The sequence below is a fragment of the Schistocerca cancellata genome, chromosome 6, assembly GCF_023864275.1.
Source record: "Schistocerca cancellata isolate TAMUIC-IGC-003103 chromosome 6, iqSchCanc2.1, whole genome shotgun sequence".
In the NCBI taxonomy this organism is placed as follows: domain Eukaryota; kingdom Metazoa; phylum Arthropoda; class Insecta; order Orthoptera; family Acrididae; genus Schistocerca; species Schistocerca cancellata.
Genome location: NC_064631.1, coordinates 29,070,355 through 29,089,904, shown reverse-complemented (window position 1 = coordinate 29,089,904; position 19,550 = coordinate 29,070,355).

The following is a 19,550-nucleotide window of genomic DNA, read 5'->3' as shown; positions in this document are numbered from 1 at the left end:
TAAGGAAGATTTTTGGTGAGGTAAGTGATTTGTGAAACGTATAGGTTAATGTTAGTCAGGGCCATTCTTTTGTAGGGATTTTTGAAAGTCAGATTGCGTTGCGCTAAAAATATTGTGTCAGTTTAAGCACAGTCCTGTATAAATTGTTCTAAGGGGACGTTTCAAGACGTTCACCTTGCCCTCCAGTGAGCTCTCGCTTAATACTACTGGAGTCGCAAATGCCGGTTGTTTGGGTTTGGCGGAACACACGCTACAGGGCGTGTAGCTCAGCGCTGTTCTTGAAGTAACAGATTTGTTACAGTTTGTTGTGCCGCTGTGGTGTCACCTGCTGTTGCAGTACGATGCGACAGGGCCATACGCCGAACACGATGGTCTTCCCTTTTTCTTTTTGCAATATCGCAGAAGGAACTTTAAGCGATTCTGTCTGTTTTAAATATTCGGGAGTTGATCGTCTGGTTTTAAACTTTCTTTGCTTTTTGCGTTTAATTTTATTGGGAAACCGTTGAGATTGAACTTAACATAAACACAGATGGACATGAGAAATAAAAGGTTGCAATAAATTTTTCATCTGTGATTATTACTTTACGTATGAAATATTTTGTTGCAGATTAATAAAAATAAATTTCTTTGAATACTCCAAAATTATTATTCAAGTTTCACTTTTATTCAAGTACGAAAGCTGTTTGTGCAAGAATGAAAATATTATTGTTCATCGAACTTAGCAAACATTTTCACGTTGCAGTGGATTTTTGTTTAACTGTATATACCCCGACTAGCTTTCAAGCATAAGACTCTCTTAACTATTGAAAATGTTTTCCTTTTTTTGTTTAGATTGATAAGCACGCCTGAAAAATTATCCACTTTTAAATACACTTTACGATATGTTCAGAGTTTATCACTTTTTTTTAATGAAAATTTACAAAAGCTGCAGCTTGTATCCACCTTTGAATGCACAAGATAAAATCTACTATGTCTTTTTATTCTGCGTCTGAAATGCTGTGAAAAGAAACACTTTATAACTTTCGTTCATCTCTACCTATACCCTTTTTAAGATGTGGTCGTTATTGCGATCGTATATTTAAATCTGCCGCTGCTGCAGACTGCTCGCTCGCGGCACAGCTCCGCACCGCCAGCGATATCCAATAAAATGCTGAAATTTGTTAAATAAAATGTGTAATGTCCGGTGCGAACTTTGCGGTAATTGTGACAAACAGATTTTACTAGATAAATATAGTTTAACAGAAAGAATTAAAATCTTTACACACCTTTTACAGTCCCAACTACAAATGGCGTCGATCATCTACTTATGACAAATGAAGACTACGTAAGAGCCTAATGCAACGTCACGGGGTTCCTCTCACACTCAGTCCCTGCAGAAGACAAGCGATTCTATTACAATATATTGCCTGTTTATATCTTAACTAATTCTTGTGCAGTCTTTGTCGTTTCTGATGGTTCAAATGGTTCAAATGGCTGTGAGCACTATGGGACTTAACATCTATGGTCATCAGTCCCCTAGAACTTAGAACTACTTAAACCTAACTAACCTAAGGACAGCACACAACACCCAGCCATCACGAGGCAGAGAAAATCCCTGACCCCGCCGGGAATCGAACCCGGGAACCCGGGCGTGGGAAGCGAGAACGCTACCGCACGACCACGAGATGCGGGCTGTCGTTTTTGATTACATATCGTTTCCTCTGTGGCGGTTTTCACATCCCCCGCCACAGATAGTATTTCTCACTCTTTGAATAATCATTTATAGTAGGAAAATTTATAATTATATTTTTCCTCATAAAATTAAGTGTCCTTTTGAAATTCAAATAACAGAAATACATGTAAATTATTTGTTACAGTGAGCACTATACATCGAAATGTTCTTTTAACTTTCACTTTGGATGCGTGCTGCCAGAGAACGTTACAGCACGTCCAGCTTGTCGTACCCCTTGTACACGACCTATCTCAAAGTCAATGAGGTATTTATAATGGCGTCTTCGCCACGATAAAGGCATTCTTGACTCTCACCACCTCACAACGTCCATTCTGAAAAGTAACTAACGCTCACGACCGATACAGCTTCTATTTAAAGCAAACCTGATTTGTATGCTCACAATGGCGCTACTACGGCCACTCTTATGTGACTGGCGAGAAACTCGAGTAGACATCATCTTTCAGATTTATAAACATGCCCACCAACTTCCGTTTATTTGGCACAACTCCTACTTGGTTTTTACATTTTCTTTTCTTTCCCTTATCGTACGTAGCCAGTCGCGGCACTGTGACGTTCTGTAAGGCCGCTGCCCAGCGGTCGCGCTCTGCCCGTCGTTGCTGGCAGGCAGGGCGCCGGAGGCGTGCAGTCGCCACCCCTGCTGATGTTGGCACGCTTACAAACGTCGACAGGTGTAGAAGTAACTCCAGATGTGCGCCAGCGGAGTGTGTTGGGATCCTCGCCGTTCATATTTCACATCAGTTACTTTGCAGACAGTAGTAGTAGCAGTCTCAGGCTTTTCACAAAAATGATTCAAATGGCTCTGAGCACTATGGGACTTAACATCTGAGGTCATCGGTCCCCTAGACAATAGAAATACTTAAACTTAACTAACCTAAGAACATCACACACATCCATGCCCGAGGTAGGATTCGAACCGTAGCAGTCGCGTGGTTCCGGACTGAAGCGCCCAGAATCGCGCCAAGACTTTACACTGATGTTGAGGTTATCTAGTGCCTCGAAAAAGTCGCACAAACGTTCGGTCCGAACTTCATAAGATTTAAAAATGGTGCAATTATGACAACTTACCTTAAAGGTTCAGAAATAGAAAACTGTGCACAAAACGAAAATGACACAAAATTAAAGAATCATAATTGGGATCGATGAAGTCACACAAATACCTGGGCGTAAGAATTTGTGCGGATATGAAATAGAACATCCACAGTGGCAGGCAAAACAGGTGGCACACTTCGCGGCATTGTTAGAATACTGGGGAAATACAATCAATCCACAAAGGAGGCAGCTTGCAGAACTCTTCTGAGGCCCACCCCGGAATACTGTCCCAGAGCGTAAAACCCGTATCAGATACGACTAACAGCGAATATTCAACGTATCTACAGAAAAGCAGCACGAATCGTCACAGGTTTGTTTGACCCATGGGAGAGTGTCACGAAGATGTCGAAGAAACGAAAAATCGTAGACACTTTAAGGTAGAGATGAACTGTTCGGAGGAAGAGTACTTACAAAGTTTCATCAACTAGCTATAAATGGGGAATGCGGGAATATACTACAACCTCCCACCCACGCTCCCGTATGGACTGCGAAGAGAATATTGGACTAATTTTACGGGAATTAGGAAATGGACTCACTTCGTTGCCAGAAAAATCTGCAGTGGTAATATTCAAGACAAAACGACGAAATTATTTCTCATCTGAAGTTCAGCTTGGCCCGTACAAACTTCCTGTTCAAGCACATGCTAAGCTACTTGGCATCTACTTTGACTGAAAACTAACGTGGATACGTCATGCTGCGTACCTCATAGACAAGGTGGAATATACTGCGAATATATTGCGGATGCTTGTGGGAATTTGGTAGGGAGCAGAACCGACAGTCCTCTGTACGGGGTTTTGATCCGCTCTGTCTTCGATAGCGACAGCATCGTCTATGGCAACGCGACAGACTCGACTTAGCGTAGACTCGATGTCCTCCACTATAGCGTGCTTCGTCTTATTCTTGGAGCCATGAAATCAACGCCTACCAATGCACTGTTAGTTGAAGCGTCTGCAATTCCTTTCACCACACGTTGGCAGATATTGTCCGATAAATTTCTCTTTAGTGAGTCTTCCATATTAGATTGTGCTTCCCTCAAAACGATGGTTCAGTTTCGGTGGTTCACGCAGCACCACAAAGACAAGAAAAAATCGAATTCCCTTACTAATTCTCAGCTGTGAAAAATACCTATATGTTTTACCGGTAGCCCTACAAAGTTCAGAACTTCCTTGCTTTGCTTTCCGTTTGGTACTTTCTCCACCACAGTCCCGGTGTCGTACTTGCCATCTGGTTTCGGAACGGGAACGAACATTAATTGCGACCTGTACCACTTCCTTACACAATGCTGGCCACACTATGCTTCCATGTACACTACTGGCCATTAAAATTGCGACACCACGAAGGTAACGTGCTACAGACGCGAAATTTAACCGACAGGAAGAAGATGCTGAGATATGCAAATGATTAGTTTTTCACAGCATTCACACGAGATTGGCGCCGGTGGCGACACCTACAACGTGCTGATATGAGGTAAGTTTCCTACCGATTTCTCATACACCAACAGCAGTTGATCGGCGTTGCCTGGTGAAACGTTGTTGTGATGCCTCGTGTAAGGAGGAGAAATGCGTTCCATCACGTTTCCGACTTTGATAACGGTCAGATTGTAGCCTATCGCGATTGCGGTTTATCTTATCGCGACATTGCTGCTCGCGTTTGTCGAGATCCAATGACTATTAGCAGAATATGGAATCGGTTGGTTCAGAAGGGTAATACGGAACGCCGTGCTGGATCCCAACGGATCTAGATGACAGGCATCTTATCCGCATGGCTGTAACGGATCGTGCAGCCACGTCTCGATCCCTGAGTCAATAGATGGGGACGTTTGCAAGACAACAACCATCTGCACGAACAGTTCGACGACGTTTGCAGCAGCATGGACTATCAGCTCGGAGACCATGACTGCGGTTACCCTTGACGCTGCATCACAGACAGGAGCGCCTGCGATGGTGTACTCAACGACGAACCTGGGTGCACGAATGGCAAAACAACACTTTTTCGGATGAAATCAGTTTCTGTTTACAGCATCGTGATGGTCGCATCCGTGTTGCCCACATGTCGGTGAACGCACATTGGAAGCGTGTATTCGTCGTCGCCATACTGGCGTGTCACCCGGCGTGATGGTATGGGGTGCCATTGGTTACACGTCTCGGTCACCTCTTGTTCGCATTGACGGCACTTTGAACAGTGGACGTTACATTTCAGATGTGTTACGCCCCTTGGCTCTACCCTTCGTTCAATACCTGAGAAACCCTACATTTCAGCAGAATAATGCACGACCGCATGTTGCAGGTCCTGTACGGGCCTTTCTGGATACAGAAAATGTTCGACTGCTGCCCTGGCCAGAACATTCTCCAGATCTCTCAATAATTGAAAACGTCTGGTCAATGGTGGCCGAGCAACTGGCTCGTCACAGTACGCCAGTCACTACTCTTGATTAAGTGTGATATCGTGTTGAAGCTGCATGGGCAGCTGTACCTGTACACGCAATCCAAGCTCTGTTTGACTCAATACACAGGCGCATCAAGGCCGTTATTACGGCCTGAGGTGGTTGTTCTGGGTACTGATTTTTCAGGATCTATGCACCCAAATTGCGTGAAAATGTAATCACATGTCAGTTCTAGTATAATATATTTGTCCAATGAATACCCGTTTATCATCTGCATTTCTTCTTGGTGTAGCAATTTTAATGGCCAGTTTTGTATATTGACGACACTAAAAGTTAGGCGGGTATGGGATACGCCGTCGTCAGCCCTTCTAGTGACACATACCAAATGTTTGCACTGTCGCGTGAATCGTCTATCTACACGGCGGAGCTACTGTCCATAAGGGAGGCTTTCCGGCTCGTATTGATCCTCACGGCCTCCCAAAATGCGTTGCAGAAATTACAACAGCCGGAATTTTTGATAGACAAACTCGTAGATATGACTTCGATGTCTTCGAGACTATAATGGACGCGCAGGCGTTGGGTATTGACGTCCGCTTGCTTTGGATAAAAGGACATCAAGGCATTCTCCATAAAGAAACTGTTCACCCCCCCGGTAAGAGGAGCTTTACTGAAGAGAAGTTCCGCCTAACACCAGTACCTTATACACGTTACAAATCGACGGCCAAGAAAGCTGTCTATCACGAATGGAACTATGAATGGCACGTGTCCTAGCACTATACGAACGGCCACCTGTTGACCATACAACCGAACTTCTCCTCTCGGCAGTGGTTCGCCCTGGTGAAATCAGACGTTATGTGACCTCTGTCATCGGCAAGAGGCCGGGACACGGGTGTTACCTCGCCCACATGTACCGACTGAAAACCATCGCTTCTGGACACTGTGATCAGGACACAACAGCGGTGTCGAGTCTGAACTGCGGGACATTGGTACCTACCGAATACTCAGCCGTACAGGCGGTCTTATACAAAAAACTGGTTGCAAGGGGCTACCCCTCCGTACAAGGGTAACTGCTTTACTTCACCTGTCCGATATATATACAGGTATTATTTGCTGGCGAGCTATTTAAAAGAAGCCGTTATTCAGCTTTGACCAGCAAGTTGCGAGTATCTTGTCCTTCAAAGGAACAAGCTCGGTTCGAAAACTGGGACGTCTGCTTGTCTTTCTACTTTGCGTCAAGAACTTATCTTTGTAATCGACTTAGTTGTCCACCTTTCAGTTATAATCTGCTGTGGAAGTCATTCTTCTCTGTAACTGGCCCGGTTCAAAACCTGGGTGGCCGTTTTGTGTTTTTTAATTTATATAAAGATCTTCACACTAACACAATTGTCATATTAAGATAACAGCACTAATGTTAACTTGGCGCTGTTGTAACTACTACTGGCTGTCTGGTGTTCGTCTTTAACGTTTTTATTTTACATTAAGAACTTATTTTTGCACATCTCAATTTTTTGTTGTTCTTCTGTAGTCATTGCAGTTACGTTAATATGACACTTCTGTAACTGCTGTTGGCTGTATGATTTTTGCTGCGCAAACTCAAAAATAAATAAATAAAAAGGAAAGGACTGAATTAACACAGCGCGCACAAACGTGTTTGAGCAAACATTTCCCCCATGCCCCGTGGAATGAGAAGAGATCATAATAACTGGTACAACGGAAAGTTCCCTCTGCCACGCAGAGGGAACTTTGCGGAGTAGGGGCGTGGATGTAGAATAACGGAATTAACAGGCTTAGTAGCGATGTGGTTTAAACAAAAAAAAGGGTGATACGCTGGCGGAGGAAGGAAGGGAGGGGTATGGAGGGAAGCATTAAGTTCAAGTTTCATTACTTGATGGAGAAATACATGCGTTGTAGAGGCAGCGGCCTTTCTGATTTGGGGCAGCTTTGAAATGTAAAAAGGTACTGAAGGCGTAATTTCTTATTAAGCGTTATGTGTTTCAAAATTTCATCACACTGAAGATTAAAATCAAACTTTAGTAAAAACATCACGTATGTGAGCATCCAGACCGAATAAGATACAGATCTCATTTGATATAGGCATATTTGACAGCAGCGTTGTCTATTCGAAGAGAACCAGTGCCAAACTCAACACTGTAACAATTAAGTGGTTTTCAATATGTTAAAGAAGTTTATCTCATTTGGAACACCAAATTAATTCCATTTTTAATTTAGAATCTCCGTAGCTGTTACAGAATACATTTTCGCTGCCTGTACTCGCAGAATGCACTGAGGATGTTGTTAGTTAATGGGTATTTGCGTATTCTATCTTCAAGTGGTTGTCTGTTTCTAGGCTATGTTGAGTAGAATCTGTCAGGTATGGATAAAACACTGAATATTACCTGTTAACTGTGTCCATTTCAAGCCTTTCTATATTTCAAAGTTTGTCCTCGGCGACAAGCTACCCTTCTTACGCTAGTGGATTTTCAGTAAAACGGGACGACAACACGTGTTTGACAAACGGGGGTCGCATCAGTTCCGTGAGTCGGATCGCCTACGACTTGAAAGTGGGGTCTCATTGACCCGTTCCTACCTACATCTACATCTACATTTATACTCCGCAAGCCACCCAACGGTGTACGGCGGAGGGCACTTTACGTGCCACTGTCATTACCTCCCTTTCCTGTTCCAGTCGCGTATGGTTCGCGGGAAGAACGACTGTCTGAAAGCCTCCGTGCGCGCTCGAATCTCTCTAATTTTACATTCGTGACCTCCTCGGGCGGTATAAGTAGGGGGAAGCAATATATTCGATATCTCATCCAGAAACGCACCCTCTCGAATCCTGGCGAGCAAGTTACACCGCGATGCAGAGCGCCTCTCTTGCAGAGTCTGCCACTTGAGTTTGTTAAACATCTCCGTAACACTATCACGGTTACCAAATAACCCTGTGACGAAACGCGCAGCTCTTCTTTGGATCTTCTCTATCTCCTCCGTCAACCCGATCTGGTATGGATCCCACACTGATGAGCAATACTCAAGTATAGGTCGAACGAGTGTTTTGTAAGCCACCTCCTTTGTTGATGGACTACATTTTCTAAGGACTCTCCCAATGAATCTCAACCTGGTACCCGCATTACCAACAATTAATTTTATATGATCATTCCACTTCAAATCGTTCCGCACGCATACTCCCAGATATTTTACAGAAGTAACTGCTACCAGTGTTTGTTCCGCTATCATATAATCATACAATAAAGGATCCTTCTTTCTATGTATTCGCAGTGCATTACATTTGTCTATGTTAAGAGTCAGTTGCCACTCCCTGCACCAAGTGCCTATCCGCTGCAGATCTTCCTGCATTTCGCTACAATTTTCTAATGCTGCAACTTCTCTGTATACTACAGCATCATCCGCGAAAACCCGCATGGAACTTCCGACACTATCTACTAGGTCATTTATATATATTGTGAAAAGCAATGGTCCCATAACACTCCCCTGTGGCACGCCAGAGGTTACTTTAACGTCTGTAGACGTCTCTCCATTGATAACAACATGCTGTGTTATGTTTGCTAAAAACTCTTCAATCCAGCCACACAGCTGGTCTGATATTCCGTAGGCTCTTACTTTGTTTATCAGGCGACAGTGCGGAACTGTATCGAACGCCTTCCGGAAGTCAAGAAAAATAGCATCTACCTGGGAGCCTGTATCTAATATTTTCTGGATCTCATGAACAAATAAAGCGAGTTGGGTCTCACACGATCGCTGTTTCCGGAATCTATGTTGACTCCTACATAGTAGATTCTGGGTTTCCAAAAACGACATGATACTCGAGCAAAAAACATGTTCTAAAATTCTACAACAGATCGACGCCAGAGATATAGGTCTATAGTTTTGCGCATCTGCTCGACGACCATTCTTGAAGACTGGGACTACCTGTGCTCTTTTTGAATCATTTGGAACCTTCCGTTCCTCTAGAGACTTGCGGTGCACGGCTGTTAGAAGGGGGGCAAGTTCTTTCGCGTACTCTGTGTAGAATCGAATTGGTATCCCGTCAGGTCCAGTGGACTTTCCTCTGTTGAGTTATTCCAGTTGCTCTTCTATTCCTTGGACACTTATTTCGATGTCACCCATTTTTTCGTTTGTGCGAGGATTTAGAGAAGGAGACAAAACGAGGCTCATAGCCTTCAGAAGCCGACGGCCGACTCTAGTGACAGTGCTTTACCACTACATTTGCCAGCTCAGTGTGAGTAACGATTCTTATTGCCCTGTTTTCACATCTTTTGGATAGCGTTTCACATTTATGGGAAGCCGCATACAGGATCATCGGGCCCACAGGGGTGAGACCGAGATCTTCATGAAACTACCGGCCTGACTGGTTAATTGAGACTGGCCCTGGTGCCACAGCCGGGGGTCGGCCAAGGCGTGCATACGTAGTTGTTAGAAGTACTTTGTTGACTCTCATTTCTCGACTATTTATATATATAAAATGGCTCTGAGAACTATGGGACTTCTGAGGTCATCAGTCCCCTAGAACTTAGAACTACTTAAACCTAACTAACCTAAGGACATCACACACATCCATGCCCGAGGCAGGATTCGAACCTGCGACCGTAGCAGTCGCGCGGTTCCGGACTGAGCGCCTAGAACCGCGAGACCACCGCGGCCGGCTTTCCCGACTATTGTATGTAATGCGTCCTCACTGAGTATTGTAGTGCAGTCCATAGTGCAACACACAGTAACAGTTACCTGCTGCTATATACAAAGAAGGTAAGCATATTTGGTATAGCAAATTAATTCCATTTTTCATTTAATATCTCCGTAGGTGTTGCGTAAGTCACAGAAAACATTTTCGTTGCATGCACCCGCAGAAACCACTAACGAGTTCCTTAGTTACTAGATACTTGCGGTCTTCTATTTCTGTGTTCAGCATTTTCTGTTGGCTGTGTATAAAACACTGAGTATTAACGGATAACTGCGCGCACTATAAGTTATATACTGAGTCATTCAGTTGCCCCTACCTATGGGTTTTATGCAACCCGCAGTGCCTTCGAAAACCATGTGTGAGATTTTCATATCCCCTTGCTCGCTACAAAATAAATGCTAGTCCTGCATAAAAAACGAACAAAACATTCTTGTAGGAAATTTAATGTAGTTAAATTTTGTACTGGGATGTGTTATTGAAGAAAACGTCTTTGAATGTCACTTTTGTGTATTTCTCTTGAATAATTCGAAAACTGCGGTGTATATCGAAAATGTATCCCAGTACAAAGATTAACTACATTAAATTTCCTACAAAAGGAGCCTGTTCATTTTCTTCTGCTGGACTAATAGTTTGGTTGTAGCGAGCGAGAGAATATGAAAATCTTCCGCGAGGTATTTGAAGGTATTTTATGGCGTTGTGGGTTCCATCATCCTATATAATCAAATGCCACATGAAAAAGCCGATCCTCAAAAGCGTCTTCTAACCAAACTGCGTGCTTACGGAGTATCGCCTCAGTTGTGCGACTGGATTTCCTGTCAGGAAGGTCACAGTTAGTAGTAAAAGACGAAAAGTCATCCAGTAAAACAAAAATAATATCCGGTGCTCCCCAAGGAAGTGTTATAGGCCCTCTACTGTTCCTGATCTATATTAACGACGTAGGAGACAATCTGAGTTGCCGTCTTAGATTGTTCGCAGATGATGCTGTCATTTACCGTTTTGTAAAGTCATCAGATGATCAAAACGACGTAATATGATTTAGATACGATATCTGTATGGTGCGAAAAGTGGCAATTGAACCTGAATGCCGGCGGGAGTCGCCGAGCGGTTCTAGGCGCTTCAGTCTGGAACCGCGCAAGCGCTACGGTCGCAAGTTCGAATCCTGCCTCGGGCATGGATGTGTGTGATGTCCTTAGGTTAGTTAGGTTTAAGTAGTTCTAAGTTCTAGGGGACTGATGATCTCAGGAGTTAAGTCTCATAGTGCTCAGAGCCATTTGAACCATTTCTTTTTTTACCCTGAATAAGGAAAAGTGTGAAGTTATTCACATGAATACTAAAAGAAATCAGCTAAATTTCGATTACGCGATAAGTCACACAAATCTGAAGGCTGTAAATTCAATTAAATACTTAGGGATTACAATTACAAATAACCTAAATTGGAACGATCACATAGATAATATTGTGGGTAGAGCAAACCAAAGGCTGCGATTCATTGGCAGAACACTTAGAACGTGCAACAGGTCTACTAAAGAGACTGCTTACACCACTCATGTCCACCCTATTCTGGAATATTTTTGCGCGGTGTGGGATCCGCATCAGATGGGACTAACGGATGACATCGAAAAAGTACAAAGAAGGGCAGTTCGTTTTGTACTATCACGTAGTAGGGGAGACAGTGCTACAAACATGATACGTGTATTGGAGTGGCAATCATTAAAACAAAGGCGTTTTTCGTTGCGACGGGATCTTCTCATGAAATTTCAATCACCAGTTTTCTCCTCCGATTGCGAAAACATTCTGTTGACGTCCACCTACATAGGGAGAAAAGATCATCACCATAAAATTAGAGAAATCAGGGCTCGCACAGAAAAATTTAAATGCTCTTTTTTCCCGCGCATCGTTCGAGAGTCGAACGGTAGAGAGACAGCTTGAAGGTGGTTCAGCCGGCCGCTGTGGCGGAGCGGTTCTAGGCGCTTTAGTCCTGAACCGCGCTGCTGCTACGGTCGTAGCTTCGAATCCTGCCATGGGCATGGATGTGTGTGATGTCCCTAGGTTAGTTAGGTTTAAGTAGTTCTATTGTCTAGGGGACTGATGACCTCAGATGTTAAGTCCCATAGTGCTTAGAGCCATTTGAACCATTTTGAAGGTGGTTCATTGAACCTTCTGCCAGGCACTTTATTGTGAATAGCAGAGTAATCACGTAGACGTAGATGTGGAAACTGTGCAAAATGAAGCGTAAGCTACACTTAAGTCTTGACTGTCTTGATGTACATTCCACTATTCAACTACTCTTCATATTTTAAGAAGCTGTAAAATTTTGTATCGCATGTTATCGACAACTGTAGAATTGTACCACATTGAAACGATTGCTTCAGTTGTGTGGTAAATACTTATTCATGACAGGTGCATGACCTCTACAATTGTTAATTATTATGAGGTTCATACGTCACCATTTATGTATGTTATATTGCAAAAGATAGTTTTAATCAATTTCTATACAATTCGTTTTCTTTTATAATTGTATTCCACTAGGCATGGTTGCTGCCCCCCCCCCCCCCCCCCGGGCAAATGGTTCAAATGGCTCTAAGCACTATGGGACTTGTGAGACCTGAGTTTCTCCTGGCGTATACAACTTTCAAATAACTTCCGGGAATTCAGCCAGGTAACACTTTCAGCGACCGCCGATATTTCGGCGGGAGAACACCCCGCCATTTTCAAGGCAAACTGCAACGGACAGGCGGCGTACATGCAAATTTAATACCTCGGTTCTCGGACCGAAGCAGGAAAGATAACACACACACACACACACACACACACACACACACACACACTGAACACTAGTGCCACCAAAGATGACCAAAGTCAGAGCTATCGACTTAAAATGCCACCGTTGTTTTAAATATGTACAAAAGATGCAACGTTTACTATCTGATTCAACGTATCGCAGAATCGTTGCTGACCCCACGAAAAGTGTTGAGAGAAAGACCAACAGCCTCCTGAAGAAAAGTGGTTTGTCGCAGGACACAATCAAGAGGCTTAACACCTATAGTGCGGTTCCCCCTAGGTTATATGGCCTTCCAAAGGTTCATAAGGAAGGGGTTCCTTTCCGTCCTATAGTGAGTAACATCGGTGCCCCGACATATCGTGTATCCAAGCATCTTGCTTCTCTGTTGAGTCCACAAGTAGGACGGTGTGAACATCATATCAGGAACTCAGCTGATTTTTTACGTCGTTTGGAGGGACTGAGGCTGAATGACTCTGATATTTTAGTGAGTTTCGATGTGGTCTCTCTCTTCACTCGTGTTCCTCTGTCTGATTCGTTGCGGTTAATTGAAGCCAGGTTTGGTGCTGATTTAACTAACCTCTTTAGGCATGTGTTGACATCCACTTACTTTTTATTTTATGACCAGTATTACGAGCAGACAGATGGAGTTGCGATGGGTAGTCCGTTGTCTCCTGTGATCGCAAATTTGTTTATGGAAGACTTCGAGGAACGTGCATTGGAGTCGGCGCCTTTAAAACCCGCCTGTTTCTTTAGATACGTTGACGATACCTTCGTTGTTTGGCCTCACGGTAGGGAGAATTTGAATGTCTTTCTAGAACATCTGAACTCGATCCACCCAAACATTCGTTTTACGATGGAGGTGGAAGAGGATGGTTGCCTTCCCTTTCTCGACGTGTTGGTTAGGAGGAAGGATGATGGATCATTGGGACATGCAGTCTACAGGAAACGTACTCACACCGACTTGTACTTACAAGCTAATAGTTGTCACCATTCGGCTCAGCGTGAAGGGGTACTTCGTACCTTGGTACACAGGGCACATGTCGTTTCTGACGCTGAGACTTTGGCAGCTGAGCTGTCCCATCTTGAAGTTACATTTCGTCAAAATGGTTACAGTGATAGACAGATTGAACGTGCGTTGCGCTATCGACCAACTGTACATCAGGTGATTGATGATAATTCTGAGTCAACACCTAAGTCTACTGCCTTCTTGCCTTACGTAGGAAACACGTCCAATAAGATCGGTCGTATTTTACGGAAATATGATGTGAAATGTGTTTTCCGACCTCCATCTAAAATTAGAGCACTTTTGAGTTCCGTTAAGGATGATCTTGGACTGCGTAAGGCGGGTGTATATCGTGTCCCTTGTAGCTGCGGCATGGCATATATTGGTCAAACTATCAGGACCGTGGAGGACAGATGTACTGAGCATAAACGGCACACACGATTACAGCAGCCAAATAGATCTGCTATTGCCGAACATTGCTTGGATACTGGTCACCCCATGTTATATAATAACACCGAGATATTGGCATGCACGTCCAGCTATTGGGACAGTGTGATTAGGGAGGCAGTTGAGATTAAATTAGCGAGCAACCTCGTTAACAGGGATGGAGGTTTCTGTTTAAACTCTGTTTGGAATCCGGCTCTCTCCCCTGTCAAAAAACAGAGGAACAGAGTCAATGCTGCCTCACCTGTGAATTCATAGTCTCACTATCGATAGCTCTGACTTTGGTCATCTTTGGTGGCACTAGTGTTCAGTGTGTGTGTGTGTGTGTGTGTGTGTGTGTGTGTGTGTGTGTGTGTGTGTTATCTTTCCTGCTTCGGTCCGAGAACCGAGGTATTAAATTTGCATGTACGCCGCCTGTCCGTTGCAGTTTGCCTTGAAAATGGCGGGGTGTTCTCCCGCCTAAATATCGGCGGTCGCTGAAAGTGTTACCTGGCTGAATTCCCGGAAGTTATTTGAAACAATGGGACTTAACATCTGAGGTCATCAGTCCTCTAGACTTAGAACTACGTAACACACATCCATGCGCGTGGCAGGATTCGAACCTGTGACCTTAGCAGCAGCGCGATTCCGGACTGAAGAGCGTAGAACCGCTCGGCCACAGCGACCGCCCCCCCCCCCCCCCGCCCCCGTTTTTGGATAAAAATATAACTATCGCGCGATAGGTTATTCTGCTTTTCATTTGTAAAATTACTTGTGAAGATGCCACCCAGCTTTCTCTGCCACGTTTTTTGGTTCTGTTCCCATGTCGCCTCTTGTTGTATACGTTCTCACACGCATGCACCCATTTTCCCTATTGGCACTGACTCAGGTTCAGTTCCGTTCCATTTTTGGAAATCCTTGTGTGCTTCATTTCGTCATGATGATGTTATGTAGTATCTCTAAATAATGTTTTCAATTTTCTATTTTGTAATCAGCATTTTATCTAGACTTGACCTTCGTTATTTGTTTATCCAAGCTCTGTTTTTGACATTTATTTTACCTTGCCAGGTCAACATACGTTTTCATCATCTGCACATATAATTTGCTTTACACTTTTACAACTATTTGCTGTACCGCTTTTGCCTTATTCTAGGGTTCCTTTATCAGAATTGTGTTCCCTGAATTCTTCCGTATTTTAATGTGACTACTGACCTCTTGGAGTTTGAACATTTTTATTACAATTGGAGAGGCAATGTTGGATCGTCTACTGCTTATCACTTGATGTAAAGAAATAAACGTGAGTGCATAATTTTCCTGTAATGTTTCATGCACAGTTCAACTACACTTTAACCGAAGCAGGATCTTCATACGTTTCGCTCTTGTTTATATACTGATGTATTCCTGAGTACGTTCCTCTGACACCATGAAACCAGATGGATCATAAATATTTATCACGCAGCTGAAGCGGTCTTTTTTATCATGCTGTAAATTTCGGAAAAATTCTGCTACGGTTTGTATATACATTGCTTAATTTATTAGTATGAAGTGGTATTTGTAATGGGTTTACTTTTTTCATTTGGAAGTTCAATGAGGCAACAAACAGTTTGGCAGCATATAGATCTGAGGTAATGAGATAACTTGATTGTTAATACTCTTATTACAGTAGTCCTGTTAGTAACTAAGACTTTAAGAGAAAATTTGTTTTAATTTAATTTTCTAGCTTGTATGTCTTGCGTACAGGTGCTTATGTCAAAATTACTGCGTTGTAAAGCGGCTATACAGACTGAGTAAGGAATTTGAACGGTAATTACATGCATTCTTTCTTTCTTTCTTTCTTTTGCTTGTGCCTTGGTCCCGCAAGGAGGCAGGGTCGGTATGATTAGTCGGATGTGGCAAGGTTAATTGAAGGGGAGGCCAGATGCCCTTCCTGCCGCCACCCCTTAACCCCCGGGACGGAATTAGTATACCCCAACTGTCTGTGTCTAGTGTAACCCATGGAACAGTGCGAATGTGTCCAGATGTCTGCGAGCCATGTAACTTAGGCGAGACGAGGGTCCAGCCCGGTATTCACCTAGTAGGAAGTGGAAAACCGCCTAAAAACAAAATCCAGGCTGACCGGCACACCGGCCTCTGACGTTAAGCCGGCGGGCGGATTCCATCCGGGGCCAGCGTGCCTACCCGAGTCCAAGAAGCAGCGCATTAGCCCTCTCGTCTAACCTGGCGGGTAACGGTAATTACATCTACATCTACATTTATACTCCGCAAGCCACCCAACGGTGTGTGGCGGAGGGCACTTTACGTGCCACTGTCATTACCTCCCTTTCCTGTTCCAGTCGCGTATGGTTCGCGGGAAGAACGACTGCCGGAAAGCCTCCGTGCGCGCTCGAATCTCTCTAATTTTACATTCGTGATCTCCTCGGGAGGTATAAGCAGGGGGAAGCAATATATTCGATACCTCATCCAGAAACACGCCCTCTCGAAACCTGTACAGCAGGCTACACCGCGATGCAGAGCGCCTGTCTTGCAGAGTCTGCCACTTGAGTTTGCTAAACATCTCCGTAACGCTATCACGCTTACCAAATAACCCTGTGACGAAACGCGCCGCTCTTCTTTGGATCTTCTCTATCTCCTCTGTCAACCCGACCTGGTATGGATCCCACACTGATGAGCAATACTCAGGTATAGGTCGAACGAGTGTTTTGTAAGCCACCTCCTTTATTGATGGACTACATTTTCTAAGGACTCTCCCAATGAATCTCAACCTGGTACCCGCCTTACCAACAATTAATTTTATATGGTCATTCCACTTCAAATCGTTCCGCACGCATACTCCCAGATATTGTACAGAAGTAACTGCTACCAGTGTTTGTTCCGCTATCATATAATCGTACAATAAAGGATCCTTCTTTCTATTACATGCATACAGATCTTAAATGATCACAGTTGCGTAAGTAAGATGCAGGCTTCTCGCACCAAGTAGACTGGATGGAGAAACAGCACTGTGAATGTAGTTTTACGAGTGAAGCCCTCCCTGCTCACCTCGTCCAGGCCCGTGTTGACTGCGTCTGTAATGCACAGTGGTGGCTGTTTGTTTCAGGACTTCGTCGCTGTGCCGCTACCGGCGCCTAACGGCAAGTCAAGACACTAACACTACTAACATCGCAAATCCTGGAGTGCACAGTCTGAACATTATTCCTACGAAATTGTGTACCCACACAATAATTATTTTTCGCTTTATATTGGCTAAAGCAGGAAAAAATTAATTATAACCACCCTGTACTTCGTTAAAAAAAATTCAAAGCTTTTGCTGAGCTCAAGCCGAGTCGTGCTTTACTTCCACGCTGAGCTCCCACTTGATGTGAGGGAGGAAATGTAACATCACAGGGCAAGGCAGGGGCCAAGAGCCGTGACTAGGGCGATTTGCGCTGCCAGTGACCTGTTGACACCAGCAGCCCCCGCCGTTTGCCTGCTTCCGCGCGGTCCTCCTTTTGCAGTACAACCTACAGCTACTGTACCGAGGACACTGGCCTTCGTTTGAGAGACTTCTGCGTGACTTGGGAACACGGCAGTGGTCAGTCTTCTGCGAGGTCAGCCCCAGAGCTGTATCTCAACCCCCGAAACCAGCATGACATCACCGGCAAAGCAGGGCCGTGCCGGGACGCTCACAGCGAACCCCTTGAGTGCGAGGTCGCAAGTTCAATATTTAGTAAGGCTCATTCGAAAGTCTTGTCTTAACAGTTACGGCAGGGAGATATTAGCTGCTTATTATTCGCCATGTACGTCAGGAGGGTGGTAGAAAGTGAGTGTCCGGGAGGAGCAGAGATCAGCTTTCTACGGGATGTACAGGGTGTTTCAAAAATGATCGGTATATTTGAAACGGCAATAAAAACTAAACGAGCAGCGATAGAAATACACCGTTTGTTGCAATATGCTTGGGACAACAGTACATTTTCAGGCAGACAAACTTTCGAAATTACAGTAGTTACAATTGTCAACAATAGATGGCGCTGCGGTCAGGGAAACTCTATAGTACGATATTTTCCACATATCCACCATGCGTAGCAATAATATGGCGTAGTCTCTGAATGAAATTACCCGAAACCTTTGACAACGTGTCTGGCGGAATGGCTTCACATGCAGATGAGATGCACTGCTTCAGCTGTTCAATTGTTTCTGGATTCTGGCGGTACACCTGGTCTTTCAAGTGTCCCCACAGAAAGAAGTCACAGGGGTTTATGTCTGGCGAATACGGAGGCCAATCCACGCCGCCTCCTGTATGTTTCGGATAGCCCAAAGCAATCACACGATCATCGAAATATTCATTCAGGAAATTAAAGACGTCGGCCGTGCGATGTGGCCGGGCACCATCTTGCATAAACCACGAGATGTTCGCAGTGTCGTCTAAGGCAGTTTGTACCGCCACAAATTCACGAAGAATGTCCAGATAGCGTGATGCAGTAATCGTTTCGGATCTGAAAAATGGGCCAATGATTCCTTTGGAAGAAATGGCGGCCCAGACCAGTACTTTTTGAGGATGCAGGGACGATGGGACTGCAACATGGGGCTTTTCGGTTCCCCATATGCGCCAGTTCTCTTTATTGACGAAGCCGTCCAGGTAAAAATAAGCTTCGTCAGTAAACCAAATGCTGCCCACATGCATATCGCCGTCATCAATCCTGTGCACTATATCGTTAGCGAATGTCTCTCGTGCAGCAATGGTAGCGGCGCTGAGGGGTTGCCGCGTTTGAATTTTGTATGGATAGAGGTGTAAACTCTGGCGCATGAGACGATACGTGGACGTTGGCGTCATTTGGACCGCAGCTGCAACACGGCGAACGGAAACCCGAGGCCGCTGTCGGATCACCTGCTGCACTAGCTGCGCGTTGCCCTCTGTGGTTGCCGTACGCGGTCGCCCTACCTTTCCAGCACGTTCATGCGTCACGTTCCCAGTCCGTTGAAATTTTTCAAACAGATCCTTTATTGTATCGCTTTTCGGTCCTTTGGTTACATTAAACCTCCGTTGAAAACTTCGTCTTGTTGCAACAACACTGTGTTCTAGGCGGTGGAATTCCAACACCAGAAAAATCCTCTGTTCTAAGGAATAAACCATGTTGTCTACAGCACACTTGCACGTTGTGAACAGCACACGCTTACAGCAGAAAGACGACGTACAGAATGGCGCACCCACAGACTGCGTTGTCCTCTATATCTTTCACATCACTTGCAGCGCCATCTGTTGTTGAAAATTGTAACTACTGTAATTTCGAAAGTTTGTCTGCCTGAAAATGTACTGTTGTCCCAAGCATATTGCAACAAACGGTGTATTTCTATCGCTGCTCGTTTAGTTTTTATTGCCGTTTCAAATATACCGGTCATTTTTGAAACACCCTGTATGTATTACACTTCACAAATTGGACATCGTCGATATTCAAGAAATATTCA